The 14,343-nt window shown below is 38.2% G+C and overlaps 1 protein-coding gene across 4 annotated transcripts in view; it reads right to left on the bottom strand.

The window, feature by feature from the left end:
* Window positions 1–14,076, bottom strand: part of LOC120539568 (ubiquitin thioesterase Zranb1) — a 139,383-nt gene extending 125,307 nt beyond the window's left edge. The window contains exons 1-3 of one of the 4 annotated variants that reach the window (XM_039769777.1): window positions 13,724–14,076; window positions 12,335–12,427; window positions 6,658–6,753 (exon numbers count right to left, since the gene is read on the bottom strand). The gene's annotated coding sequence lies outside the window, so the exon portion shown is untranslated. The remainder of the gene's footprint in view (window positions 1–6,657; window positions 6,754–12,334; window positions 12,428–13,723) is intronic. The other 3 variants (XM_039769796.1, XM_039769786.1, XM_039769769.1) reach the window with 3 other exon arrangements.
* Between the last annotated feature and the right edge of the window lie 267 nt (window positions 14,077–14,343).

Below are 14,343 nucleotides of genomic sequence, written 5' to 3'. Positions count from 1 at the left end.
CAATGTGGCACTGCACCAGCTGCAGCAGACAATCTTCATAACTTCCTTTAACCCGACGTTGTGCAGTCAGAGGATGAACCCAGTAGCAGCGGCGATTTTTTCTCTCCCTACGTCGCCGTATTACGAGTATTTTAAAACAAGAAGATTAATATCTAACATAGCAAAATGGTCCATATTGATAGGAGGCACCTCAAATAAAACGACAAGGGCTTTCATATCCAGTTCCCGACACTGCCTCCACAGGTTAACACACAAACTACAATTTGGGCTGCAGGCTGGCGTTAGACAGAGACAAACGAACGCCGGAGTAGTAGTCAATCGATCGCCACCACAAAATGCAGCATAAACGTCTAGGACGTTCAGAGCAAGTTCGTTTATCCAAAAACTTAACGCCCGTGTGAACAAGGCCTAAGCTAAAAACACAAAATGCTCATATAGGTTATACCTTGATGTTTAATTTAAAGGATGAGAATTCACTATATCTTCTAGTGGAACTCAGGGCAAGGTTCCTGGAAATTGACGAAGGTAAGTTAAATCAGTAACCTATTTAAGGCCTAAAACAAAACGGCCAAATATCAGCATTTTTTTGAGGTGGGTTGGGTGTGAAATGTGGAAGGTGTCACAATAAAGATGCCAGGTGCCTCCAGACACAGAGGCCAGTCCTAAGCTGTTATTTATACACTGCTCACAAAAATTAAAGGAACACTTTAAAGAAACACATTAGATACATCAGATCTCAATATTAAGTTGGATATCTATACAAATAACGACAGGGCAATGTCTTAGGAACAAAAGGATGCCAAGTCTTTTAATGGAAATAAAAGTTTTCTGCCTACAGAGGGCTCAATTGTGTAGACACCCTAAAATCAGAGTGAAATGAAGATGTGGCAGGCTAGTCCATTTTTTCAAAAACTTAATTTCTGCTACTCAAAATGCTTTTCAGTATCTTGTGTGGCCCCACAGAGCTGGTATGCATGCTTGACAACGTCGGGGCATACTCCCAATGAGACGACGGATGGTGTCTTGTGGCATTTCCTCCCAGATCTGTATGAGGGTATCCCTGAGCTGTTGTACAGACTGAGGAGCAACCTGGCTGCGCCTAATGGACCGAAACATAATGTCCCACAGATGTTCTATTGGGTTTAAGTCAGGGGATCGTGAAGGCCATTCAATTGTTTCAATTCCTTTATCCTCCAGGTACTGCCTGCATACTCTTGCCACATGAGGCCGTGCAGACCTACTGCACCAGCGTAGGGTCTGACAATGGGTTCAAGGATTTCATCTCGATACCTTATGGCAGTCAGAGCACCATTTCCTACATAGTAGATGTCTGTGCGTCCCTCCATGGATATGCCTCCCCAGACCATCACTGACCCACCACCAAACCTGTCATGTTGAACGATGTTGCAGGCAGCATATCGTTCTCCTTGTCTTCTCCAGACTCTTTCACGTCCATCACAGCTGCTCAGGGTGAACCTGCTCTCGTCTGTAAAAAGTACAGGGCGCCAGTGGCGGACTTGCCAATTCTGGTGTTCTTGAGCAAATGCCAGTCGAGCTCCACGGTGCTGGGCAGTGAGCACAGGGCCCACAACAGGACGTCGGGCCCTCAGGCCATCTTCATGAAGTCTGTTCCTGATTGTTTGAGTAGAGACATTCACACCAGTGGCCCTCTGGAGGTCATTCTGTAGGGCACGAGCAGTGCTCAGCCTGTTCCGCCTTGCACAAAGGAGCAGGTATCGGTCCTGCTGATGGGTTGAGGACCTTCTACGGCCCTGTCCAGCTCTCCGAGAATAACAGCCAGTCTCCTGAAATCTCCTCCATGTTCTGGAGATTGTGCTGGGAGACACATTAAACCTTCTTGCTGCACCACGTGTGGATGTGCCATCCTGGAGAAGTTGGACAACCTGTGCAACTTCTGTAGGGTTAAGGAATCGCCTCATACTGCCAGTAGAGATGATTACTCAAGCCAAAACTAGCACGAGTGGAAAACCAGCCAAAAAAGATCAAGAGGGAGAAACTTGAAATGACCTCCACATGTAAAACCAGTCCTGTTTTGAGGGTTTTCTAATTGTTGCCGCTTTAGTGCACCTGTCGTTAAGTCCATGAACACCAATACAGCTGAAAGTGATTAACAATGACCTCAGCTGCTTAACCAACCAGAAAATTATCAGACAGGTTTAGTTGATTTCATGCCAGGCCCAATAAAAAAGTGTTCCTTTAATTTTTGTGAGCAGTATATATCCTTGCCACTCCTCAAGGACAAAATGGTGAACATCAATGTGATTACAGTCACAAGAAACTAACGAGCAGAGCCACAGGTATTGAACACAGGTAAACAGGTTATGAAGCAAGACCCTGACAGTGGTCTGCTTTCTGTGCAGAAAGAAATATCCTGCAATGGTAAAGATTTACCACTTCGTCTCTAAATGTATGTAGGCTCAATCTGATTCAACTGTAAATGATTCTTCTGAATAAATAACTTCCAATGTGAACACAGTATCAGAGTCAAAACGTATTCCCTGTGAAGTAAGTGCACACCTGCCCATGGGACACAGCTGAAACTATAAAAGCAATGTGAGAGAACCCGAATGTGAGCAGGCGAGGTCTGGGGAAGAGGTAAAAATAGTGACCGAATATAAATATTTAAGAATCATCCTAGATAATCTTAATTGAAATACAATTACAAAAAAAAATTCGGACATGAGCGTCAGTAGGCTTTGTGCCCTAGGAACCAAGTTACCCAAACTATTGTATAACATTCCAGTAATTATCCACCACACTGATGCTGATCGTTCTGATTAATCAATACCGATATAATTTGGACTTGCCAATATTGTCAGTTTGGGGTTTCCTAGTTTTGCTGACAGGAGCACTGCGCATGTTGTTTATTCATTGGGCAGGTATCATTAGTAAGGCAGCATGTGAGCCCTGTAGTCATATTATTCTGTGACAAAGGAAGACAACGGAGTTACTACCTGCAAAAATGACATAATGCGAGGAGTCCACAGAATTAAATCTTTCCACATCATACATTTAATTACCCATCTGAAGAACCAACATAACAAATTATACACAGAATTTCTAGCAGTTAATGCTACCAAAACAAAAGTTAAATCAGACACTACCTGGCTCACAAACGATAGCCTCATACAGCAAACCCTTCAAAACATGAAGACATTTCTTCAAGACAGCGCCAGAGCTAAAGGCATAACTACTACAGTAATGGAAATGATTGTACTTGATAAACAACTTTTTTTCCTAGTTGAGGACAGGGGATTTTGTCAGCTACTACATCATTTAGAATCTCTCTATATGGTTCCAAGCCAGTGATACTTTGCACATGTCTCACTGCATGCATTATATGATGTGACTGATACACATATCCACGAGCTTTTATGAAACAATATAACCAGAATAGCTTCACTACAGATATGTGGAGCTCAGAGGTTAGCCCCATGAGCATGAGGAGACTAACGGCACACTGGATTAATGAAAATTCGGAGGCAATAAAGTTATGTTGCATGCTAATGAGTTCTTATTCTGCAACTTTCATCGCACAAGTTTTCGATTCCATGTTAGCAAAGTTGAACATTTCAAAAAGTAATGTGCATGTTTTGCTTCATTACGTGACAACATTCGCAATATGACAATAGACAGTTTAAGCTGCATGGCTCACACTTTGCAGCTCGTTGTAAAAGGCGGCTTAATGAGCCACAAAATATTCTCCAACTGTGCTGCCATAGTAAGGCGAATAGTTACTCATTTTAAGCACTCACATCTCGCCATTTCACTGCTGAGAGAAATACAAACAGACATTGGTACTCCAATAAGAATGCTTCAGCAGGATGTCCTGACTCATTGGAACAGTACATATTATATGCTTGAAAGTCTGGTTGATCACAAGTACACTCTTGGTACGTATGGTGCTGAATACGAGCTTCCTTCCACTCTCACAGTGCATCAGTGGGACTTGTGGTTAGGATGACCAGACGTCCCGAATGAAAAAAAGGAAACTTTTTAGAATACAAACACTGCAGCTTCCAAATATTCAATTAGTATCATCGTGCATTTGGCAGTAATTCACAGTCGGCACTGCGAGGTGGCTTGTTAGGACCATGCATAACTAAGAGCACGGAACAAACTGCTCGGCAAACAAGAAAAGGAACACATTAATGGCTTCACCTCGCCTTTTTCGATTTTTACAACTTATGTTTGCCAGACTGCCTACAAAACTGTTGTTGCAGCAGTGCAGTTTCTGGGATTTTCTATTCTGGACAGTCAAATCACTGTGGAAAAACAGTTCAGGAATTTAATTTTATGGGCACTTAAAAAGGAGGAGCAGGTTCACCTGCATGCTACAATGCAGCTTCAAGTTTTATACCTTGTGAAAGATGCGTCTAATGTGCCTAAACTGTAAAAGATTTTAAGACAAGATCTAGTCCAGCAGAGTAAAGTAAGCATTGCTTTAAACAAAATCGCCCTGAAATATACATCAGTCTCTCAGTATTTCAAGATATGCCTGCATTACAAAGTGTTTCAATGTGGAACAGCTTGTGCTCCATCTCTTAAAAGTGTATTTGCATCACACTTTATACAGAATGCCTTTGATGTGACCCAAATCATTATATATCAAGCTATAAACGTCACAAGTTTTTATCAATGGCGGTGGTTGGTACATGCGGGGTTGTCCTGTTTTTCTTTACCACATATCTGACCAACCTAACAATAATTTATTATTTTTTTATTAAAATATAGGTAAATGTTTGTAAACTTAGTTATTCAGCTGAACGAAATAAAAAAAAAAAAAACATCTCAGCAAGCCCCCTATTTCCAGAAATAACTCTCCAGTATTGGAAAAGCAATGCGGCCTATTTCCCAACCTTGGCCAAGGCAGCAATCAAGTACCTATCGGCACCTTGTACCAGTGTAGACGGTGAATGCCTTTTTTCAGCTGTGTTAAATATAGTAAATGGAAAGAGAAACAGACTTGCTGGTGAAAAGGCAGAAATCTTTCCTTTTGTTAAGAAAAACTTACCATATGTGCTTTTAAAGAAGACAACTTAAGCCCAGGGTTACTGGCCTCATTGTACCTTTTATTTTAGTTTTACTTCAAGTAATATTTGCCCAATTATGGCACAAAGAATATGCATTCATTTTTTTTATGAATATACCCAATGCCTGGTTATGTAATGGTAAGGTGTCTTGATGTGCTTAAGTTACCAAGAATGTGTATGTTAAGCAGATTTTTGTACGTGACGTGGAGTATTTTTTCTATATAGATGGGCATTATCTTGCTTTTTTCCCCCCCACAGAAAGTACTGGCTGTTTAGATCTATAGCAAAGAAGAGCGAAAAGTCAGCAAGTTAATTAAAAACAAAAGTGTTCATCTCTGTTTCACATGCTGCTGTTTTTTTGATAATGCAGAATACATTTTCAACATAACTAAAACATTCAAACCTGAATTAAAAAAAAAAAAATACTGGCCACTGGTTATAGGTATTGGCAAAGATGAACAAAAACATATTGGTTATCGGTATAACCCAGAATTTCCATACCTGTGCATCACTAATAAATATATTCCAAAAGTACGGAGTATCTCTTGTATATTATGTACCCAATTTAGGTTTAATGTATTATTAAACTGCTAGAAGTAATTTTACCAAAAAAAAAAGTTGTTTTCAAATCTCTATGGGTTGTTTTCATTTCATTCCAGTCTGTTATTGATTGCAAATGAAAAGGCAATTTTTTGTGTGTAAACAGGACTAAATAAAAAAATTCTTGAACATTCCTGTGACAGTAACTTTGCTCAAAGATCACCATTTTGCCGAGAAAGAGAGTTAGTGGTAAGAACCTGTCACACATTCTCTCCTATTTACCATGCTCAGGTCAGGTAAAGGAATTAATGGGCCAGTCTAAGAAGTGGAAGTGAAGTCATGAAGCTAAAACCGAGAAAGTGGTTACTAAATAGCTAATTAAGTCATCACACTAGAAGGCTCTGGTAACATGTAAGTATGCATGGGTTAGAGTTGCTGTAAAAATATGCAATCTTTCAAGTCAAGTTTTCTATTAGAAGTCCCGCCCTGTGTGGGAAATTATAGACAGAAGTAAAGTAATACACTGTCAAAATGACCCACACAGTGAGTCCTGAATATCAGACACTAATGAAGTGACCAATATCAGATATTAAAGCACCAAACGGCAGGGAAGAATTAGAGAAATACACAAACCCAGCATGCAGAAAATAAAAGATTAAATACTGTCGTGTATAACAACTGCAACTTGTAAAATAATATGATTCATTTTAAGCAGTGCAAACCATTGAGATATGCAGGCTTGGAAACCAAAAAGTTAGATTTAATTGACCTGGCATAACAAGTATAGCGTGACTGAACTCTAGTTTGTAAACACTAATGGTACAAACCCTAATGACTATATGCATTTTATCACATGATAGGACTCAACGGACACCAACTTTCAAACAAGGGGGATATGTTGGACAAAGTTGGCATTACCCACTCTGCTAGGCTTCAGTGGTGCACAAGGCCAGTTAAGAGATTATATTTAACAGGGATGCAGAAGTTCATCTTAATCTTCCCCCAACCTACATTCCAGAAAGTGGATGAACTCTTACCATACAAGGATTACCAAGAACTTTACCTGATAAGATAGGTGTAAATCAGAGGTGAACTAACATTGTTGCAAAAGACCCTTTCAGAATCCTTGAGACAGAAAGTGCCAAATGGTCACCGAAGCCTTGAGAAAAAAAAACAAAAAAACAAAACACAACTGAGGTGGACAAAATGACATGCCTATTGGCAGGCACAGATTTTGTAATTCAAAATTACTTTAACCCAACCACAATCAAAAACTAGCTGCACAGATTTCTCCTTTGGGACTGTTGACACTCTCCAAAACAACCTCTTTCTGCAACCCACAAGCTTCTGAGCCACTCTGGGGAGCTGAAAGCTGAGATTGACTCTACCAAGCTAAGGTCCATAGCAGTAACTAAGCCCAGTCTCAGAAGCAGTCATTATTGTGAGTGTTACACATTTGTCAGTCTCATTTGTATTGTTACTTCCAGACAGACAGATATGCAGTTGTATTTCTATTAAACTGCTGTTTGTCAATAAACTGTACTATTCCGTTTCTTAAAACTAGTGTACTGTGGTTATTACCCGATGGCTGGTTAAGAAAACAAGGAACAATTAAGAACTTAATGCAATGGTTTACAACTAAAATCAGCAAGGAAGGGTTCTGAATCGTAAGAAACAAGTTAAGTCAAACTAAGCCCCAAAGGAAAAAAATAAATAAATAAAAACTGCTTTAGTAGCAAAGGTTCTAATTAAAAATTTGGTTAAAGTAAAAATCTGCAGCCACTGCAGACTAGTGATGAGCCGTTCTTTGCCTTGAGTTCAGAGAATGCATTAAAATGTTTGCGAATATCGCCAAACTGGGCAAAATGGCATTGAAGTCAATGTGAAAAGACTAACTGAACTAGATTTAACTGGATTATAATGGTGCAATGGTGCATTTTTCAAGTGCCCCTGAGGGCTAGGCAAACTTCTGACAGTTATAGTGAATTGATTATTGTGGCCAAAAAGGTGACCAGAGCTGTGCGGTAGCATTCCCAAACACTGCACCACCATACCTCTTTGAGTTGAAGTCAGGGACACGAAATCCTATTTCATCAAAACAAAGCAGAAATGCCAAAATCATAGTCAAAAGTAGAAAAAAAATAAATAAACAAAATACATTGGTCTTTTAATGGCAGAATATTCAGCCAAGTGTCATGATTGAAGCTGCGTGCTGGTATGGTTCTATTTTGTGATGTTGCGCCGAACTAGGGCTGTTCGAGATAACGATATATATCGGATGACAATATGAAAACGTCTATCGCTGCACATTATGCTATCGTTTGTTTCGTGGTGTCGCAAAATAAACTGTTTACGGCAATATTTTTTTCATTGTTTTGATGGCCACCACATGGATGCAGACACACTAGCATGGCTGATGAAGATGAGGCAACACCAGGTAGCTCCACACAGAAGGACCTTGTTCCTAAACGAGGGGCTACCTCTGTAGTATGGAGATGGTTTGGATTTGAAAAGTCTGACACGGACCAGAAAACGGTACTGTGCAAATTATGCTGCAAACCGATCGCTACCACAGACTCCAACACGACAAACCTCTTCTACACCTCCGCAAAAAGCACGTGAGCGAGCATGCAGAGAGTTTACAACTGAGAGGCAGGCCACGTAGGATATTACAGTTGTAAAGGTACTATTTAAACGAGCATGTTAAAAGCTTGGAAGATTAATTGCTACCAAAACAATTTGCTTAAGGCATAATTTTCCCAGCAGCGTTTGCTGTCAGCGTTAATCTTGTTAAAATTACGTTTACGCCACAACTGCATTAATACGGCAAATCTCCGTTAACGAGTTACCGCGGATCGCCCCGTGCTTGGGGCTGGACGGCATCAACACGTTAGCGCCGTCCAGTACCACGCACGGGCGATCAGCTGTAACTCATTAACGGAGATTTGCCACACTACGATGTGCAAATTAACATTTTACTAGAATGTAGCCTAAAAATATTATATTTAATATTATATATTTAATATATTTTTGTCGTAAGCCTTATTGCTGCTACAGTTTGAAGTACAATGTTTACATTTGCTTTTGACAGTTAATGTTAGACTTGTATTTATTTTGTTTAAAGGGTTTATTGGCCTTATATAGTTTAGTTGTTAGTGCTTTGATCCTTTTATATTTAATATATGTTGTGAGAGTTATTGCTGCTACAGTTCACATTTTGTTTATGTCAGGCATTTTATATAGCAGTATTTTATATTGGGCCTTTAGTAATTCGTTTTTGAAAAGTGTTTTATATTGGATACATTAACATTTTATGTTTACATTCTAAGTCAAACATTTGCTCAAATGTTCTAAATAAAAGAACAGAAATAATTACAAGTTGAGTACTTCTCATTTTTGATTTTTTTAATTTAAATCAAAAAAAAGGAGTGGTGATTATATAAACTATTCACTGAATACAAAGAAAATGTACTATATCGTGATATCGGGATATGAAATGAAATATCGGGATATAAGATTTTGGTCATATCGCACAGCCCTACGCCGAACACTCCCTAAACTGTATGTGTTGATGCTTTGCACTTTTTCTTCTAGGAAAAATATAAAAAACACCTTGTAAATAGTAACAAATCTTTCGTTATTATTATTATTTCATATAGTTTCCTGTGTTTGGGATGGGAGGAAGTTCGTGCGTCAGACTTTTTCAAGGTTTTTTTTTTTTTTATCTCCATGTGGCTAATTATGCATGCATACGGAACACACCTTATTCTCTTATATTGACATAGATCTTGAAGATCAACCTGCACATTTGGCAACAAACAAAGATAACTCATTATTTATGCTGTATATGTTTCATTAAAATAAAATTTTTAAAATGTGCATTATTTATTTATCTTTTCTACCACTAAGTTCCACAGAGTTTGTAATGCAAATGATCAGTATTATATACCCAGGGGGGCAGTCCCATCCAATGTTGGCTGTTACAGCTTCAGTAGATGTCACACTGGCATCGCAAAATTTTATGGGGCACTGGGGAAAAGTTCTCCTAAACCCGTCAAATTATCAGTAAATAATTCGATGAACAAGAGCAAAGTCAAATACAGAATATTTACTGCGAATAACACTTTGGTGAAAAAACTTTGCTGAGGTACTGTGGACCTTCTGAAACAGAGTTCAGCACCGCAGCCCTATACAATGATTTTAAATGTAGTATTTATTATTAAAAAAATAAAAAATAAATAAATAAAAAAACACAACGTTCGGTAATCAACCTAACATATTGTAAAAATCACAACCAGGCAGACAACTACTCAAACATAACACCCACCTCCAACACCTACAGTTAAGGCAATGAGGGACGTCTGTTTCTTTTTAGTCACTTCCCAAACTGACTAACTTCCCTGTACAATATCTCCTGCTTCAGTACCGAGGCCCAGAAGCACACTACTTATGCAATCCTCCTTTCTTTCTCCTACTCACCCAGGCTTCTCCCACACATAGCACTGTTCCATTCTTGTTGTGCCAATACTACAGCCCAGCAAATTCCTACACTTTACGTCGATAGCTTTCTGACATCCCCAAGATATCTGGTCTTCCTTCATGAACTTTCCTCCAATTGGCCTACCTTGAGCTAATGTGTTCCTTCCACTTTTTCCACTAAGACCTCCTACTGACCCCCAAAGGTCACTAATGCATCATTTGCCTAAACCTACCTCATCTTCAGAAAGCATGCCGCTCAGCAGTTGTGCAGCTACATAGCCCTCTGAATTTCCAGCCCCATTATTAGAATACTTTTGTAGTATTTGAAATATTTCAGTATAAGAATGTTTCAAAGAACTAGGAAAATACATTTGGAAAATCTTTCATGACTCCTTAAATAATTCGGGAACAAAACACAATTCAAAATGTCCCTGGGGTATAATAAATATTACTAGTGAAATGGACATTATTTAAAAAAGTGTGCACACTGCATAAACTACATTGGAGATTAAGGCTATTTAGTATGGGATTTTACACTGCACTTTGTAGAATCAAAATGATTTCACTTGAATGCATTTGTGAATCATCATTCAACAAATTGTAGAAAATGTTCTTTGTGAACTTGTGCTGACCACTCTGCCAAAAGTATGATGTGTACAATGTGAGGGCCAGGGATGAAGAAAGACTGGTGTGAATAAACTGAAGCATGACAATTCTCATACAACAAAGAAATTCAAGGTTGTAGCAAGTGCTGACACTATTATTTGCAGAATGTAATCCATGTTGATTACAAGCATTAAAAAGTACAAGACCAGTCCATTTAAGCTGATTTGCTGTGGAGTTTGAAGCAGAGCATAACAGAATGGTGATGGAAACTCATTTTCTACTAAAGGACAGCATTCCACTCACAATAGACTATTCTATCAAAAAAAAAAAAAAGGCCAAACCTTTCATTTTAGATTTCTTGGGGATTATGTCGAACAATAAATAGTTGTGTCTTTGACAATGCCCCCAAATTTGATAAACAAATTAACTCCATTTTTAAAGTCAGTTTCTATCAACTCCGGGTACTGGCTAAAGTCAAGCCCTTCCTTTCTGTACATGATTATGAAACACTAATTCATGTGTTTGTCTGTTCTCAGCTTGACTATAGCAACTCATTACACACTAGAGTTAATTAGTCATCCCTTGATCGTCTTCAGCTCGTCCAAAAAGCTACTGCCAGGCCTCTAACACAAAAACAGAAACACATCACAACAGTCTTGGATTCTCTTCACTGGCTTCCTGTTTGGTATAGCATTGAGTTTTAAAATTGTACAGTTTGTTTTTAAGCCTACAAACAGTTTAGCCCTCCTTTTATATTCCTGACCTCTTACACCCATATTCTCTCCTTCACAATCACCGTGTTCTTCTGATCAGAAGTTATTGGTTAGCTGAATTCTAAGCTTTAAGCTCAGAGGGAACTATGTGTTTGCAGTAGCTGGCCCTAGGCTCAGGAATTGTTTATTTTTTTATATTAGGTCATCACAACTTTGGTGACTATTAAATCTTACCTGAAAGCCAATCTTTTTGGCTTAGATTTTTAAACTTGTACTTACTTAGGTGAATTTATTTACTGTATATATTAGTGTATATACTATATTTGGTGTATTTATGGAAGCTGTATGGCACTTTGGTCTACTACTGTTTTTAAATGTGCTCTATAAATAAAACAAATCCCTGTCTAATATACAGTATATGGGCAAAACCAACACATGCTTCTGTGTATATATAGTGTAGCGCCTCAAAGTATGTAACATTCCAAAACTGTCACTGTATTTATTGTTTACTCTTCATAAGAACATGTGTAAAAGGTTCAAAATATATCTTTTCTGAAATAATCAAAACATATACTGTAAAACAGGCATTCAGCAAAAATGATTTGAAAAGAAGAGCAAAGACCAGCCTGTACAATTCATCAGCGTAACAGAGAGTGACATCTGATACATGTAAAGATTAATAGTTTGCAAGATGTCCACATCTCTCAAAAACCAAATATGCAGGAGGTCAAGTGGGGAAAAAACTAACAGAAATAAGCAAAATGTCAAAACAAAGATTTTTTGAGAGGACCTTTTCATAAAGGATTTTTTTCTAATAAATAAACTATCAATATTGATTAGATTTTCTTTTTTCCAAAAACGTCAGAAACTACACTAGCCTCCTAATGAAATTAATAACAAAAATGTGCTGAAAAATTATTCCCAGTAAATACAATAGCTTACCTACACGCCCTGCTTTAATACTGTCTTGGTTGATGGAGTTAATTTCTCTAGTAAATATTTTTCTCATGATCATCTTTTAGTTCCCCTACCATGCTACAATCAAAGGGAAAAATACAATAAAGTCATAATAACATTTTCATATTCACTTACCCAATTTAGGGTTAAAGAAGACCACAGTATATTCCAATTAAATTTAAAAGCATGGAAATGACAAAATACAAATGTTTACTTATAACGTAAACTAATTCTTAACATCCAAAACCTTGACTTGTTACTGCAGATGTAACTTTCTAAATTAACAAGTTGTGTGGTTGTGCCCTTCAGGAAAAATAAAACAAATGCACAATGAAACTCTAAGAATGCAAACAGTTAAAAAGCAATATTAAAAATTGTGTTTAACAAGTAAGTGTAAATGCTTACCATATTAGACGTTACATTAGATTGTTGTAAAATACTACAGAATATAGTTATGTTTTTATGTATGTAGGGATAAGGGTGAGCTAACTCTAGCTACAAAATAACAGTGACCAAAGGTTTTTCTTGTGTCTTTTTAGAAAAGAAAAAAAAAGAGTTTCTGTCTTGTTTATTTATCAGTTAGAAACTCTAAAAACATTTAAAAAACAATTTACTTCTGGTCATGCCACTGATCGCATCCATCTATAAGGCTATCGATTTAAAAGCTTTTTACAAAATATATACTGCAAACATTACCAATCAAGTAGGGACGTGCACACACTATGGAGTAGTCTGTGCAATAAATGTGTGTACAGTAACATACAGACTGCGATAAACAAACGCTACGGTTACGTCGGCAAGTAAACGAAGGAGTAGGTCAAATAACACAATATTTTTTTTTTTGGGAGAACAGAATCATTTGAGCGATGTCAGTATTTGGCATCTGCGACTGACCATATCGAGGTACTAAGTAATCAAATTTAATAGCTACTAGGCCACACAACTTAACAGTGTGGAATATTAACGAAAAAAAAGCTGTGCAGAATTTTGGGTAAATGTCGTCAAGTAGATTTAATGCAGCTGTGGCCAACTGGGCTCCATTAGAAATTATCAGTTGCACAGCCGATTCAAAGCTCTTTGACGGACTTATATGATGATTAGCGAAGACCCCACTATATTTACATGAGAAGGCCAACATTAGGTAACCGTGACCCAAAAGAACACTGTCAAACAGATGTTGCTCGACGTTGAGTTGGCCGTTTCCTTACCATTACTCCACAAACGGACACCAAGGTGAACTGTAAGCGCTTCCACTTTTTTTTAAGTTACTAGTTCGCCAGATTTCCACATAAAGACGGTACAGCTCTAAGCATTACGCCGTGAGCTGGTTAACCGTTTTGTCATTGCACACTGGTCTATTTACGCTAAACTTACCTTGCTTTGAACTCTCCTCGACTGGCCCTTTTGCTGTCACTCAAACAACAAGTATCCTTTCTACCTCTCGACAACCCAGCCTCCGACCTAGAGCTTTTCCAAATCCTACTTGACGCTTTGGTTAATTTCCACAGACCCGTCTTCATTTACATGGTTTCCGGTCTCTTGTCTTCCTCTGTTTATTCCAAAAGCCCAAATCCACAATACAGAAATTTTTCGTACATTTCTTGATGTATTTGTACTTCTCTCTCACCATTTAATCCATTTTACTGTCCATTTTCCATCGTCGTCTCCGTTTCCCTACCTTATTTATACCACTAATGGCGGCGACAGGCAGTCTGGAGAAGCCAAAATAAACCTTCACTAGAGGTGGGAGGGATTTCATTGCGTCCCATGTTTCGTCATGCTAAAACAACCTACCATTGGTCAGTTTTCTATTTTCTTTCCTTCGTTAGCCAATGGTTATACAGACTTTTCGTTGCTAATGGCAAATAGCTTTGCACTTTTTTTCTTGTTCAATAGTAACCACAGAAACTAGACTTCCTTTCCTCTCCATTTTGGCTCAGACCTGACCTTCGCGCACAACATTAATAGGGCGCGTTTGGGAGCCAAAATGAAGT

This window comes from Polypterus senegalus, chromosome 1 (genome assembly GCF_016835505.1).
Source record: "Polypterus senegalus isolate Bchr_013 chromosome 1, ASM1683550v1, whole genome shotgun sequence".
Taxonomy (NCBI): Eukaryota; Metazoa; Chordata; class Cladistia; order Polypteriformes; family Polypteridae; genus Polypterus; species Polypterus senegalus.
The sequence above is the reverse complement of the archived record's forward strand: the minus strand, read 5'-3'. Positions and strand labels throughout refer to the sequence as shown.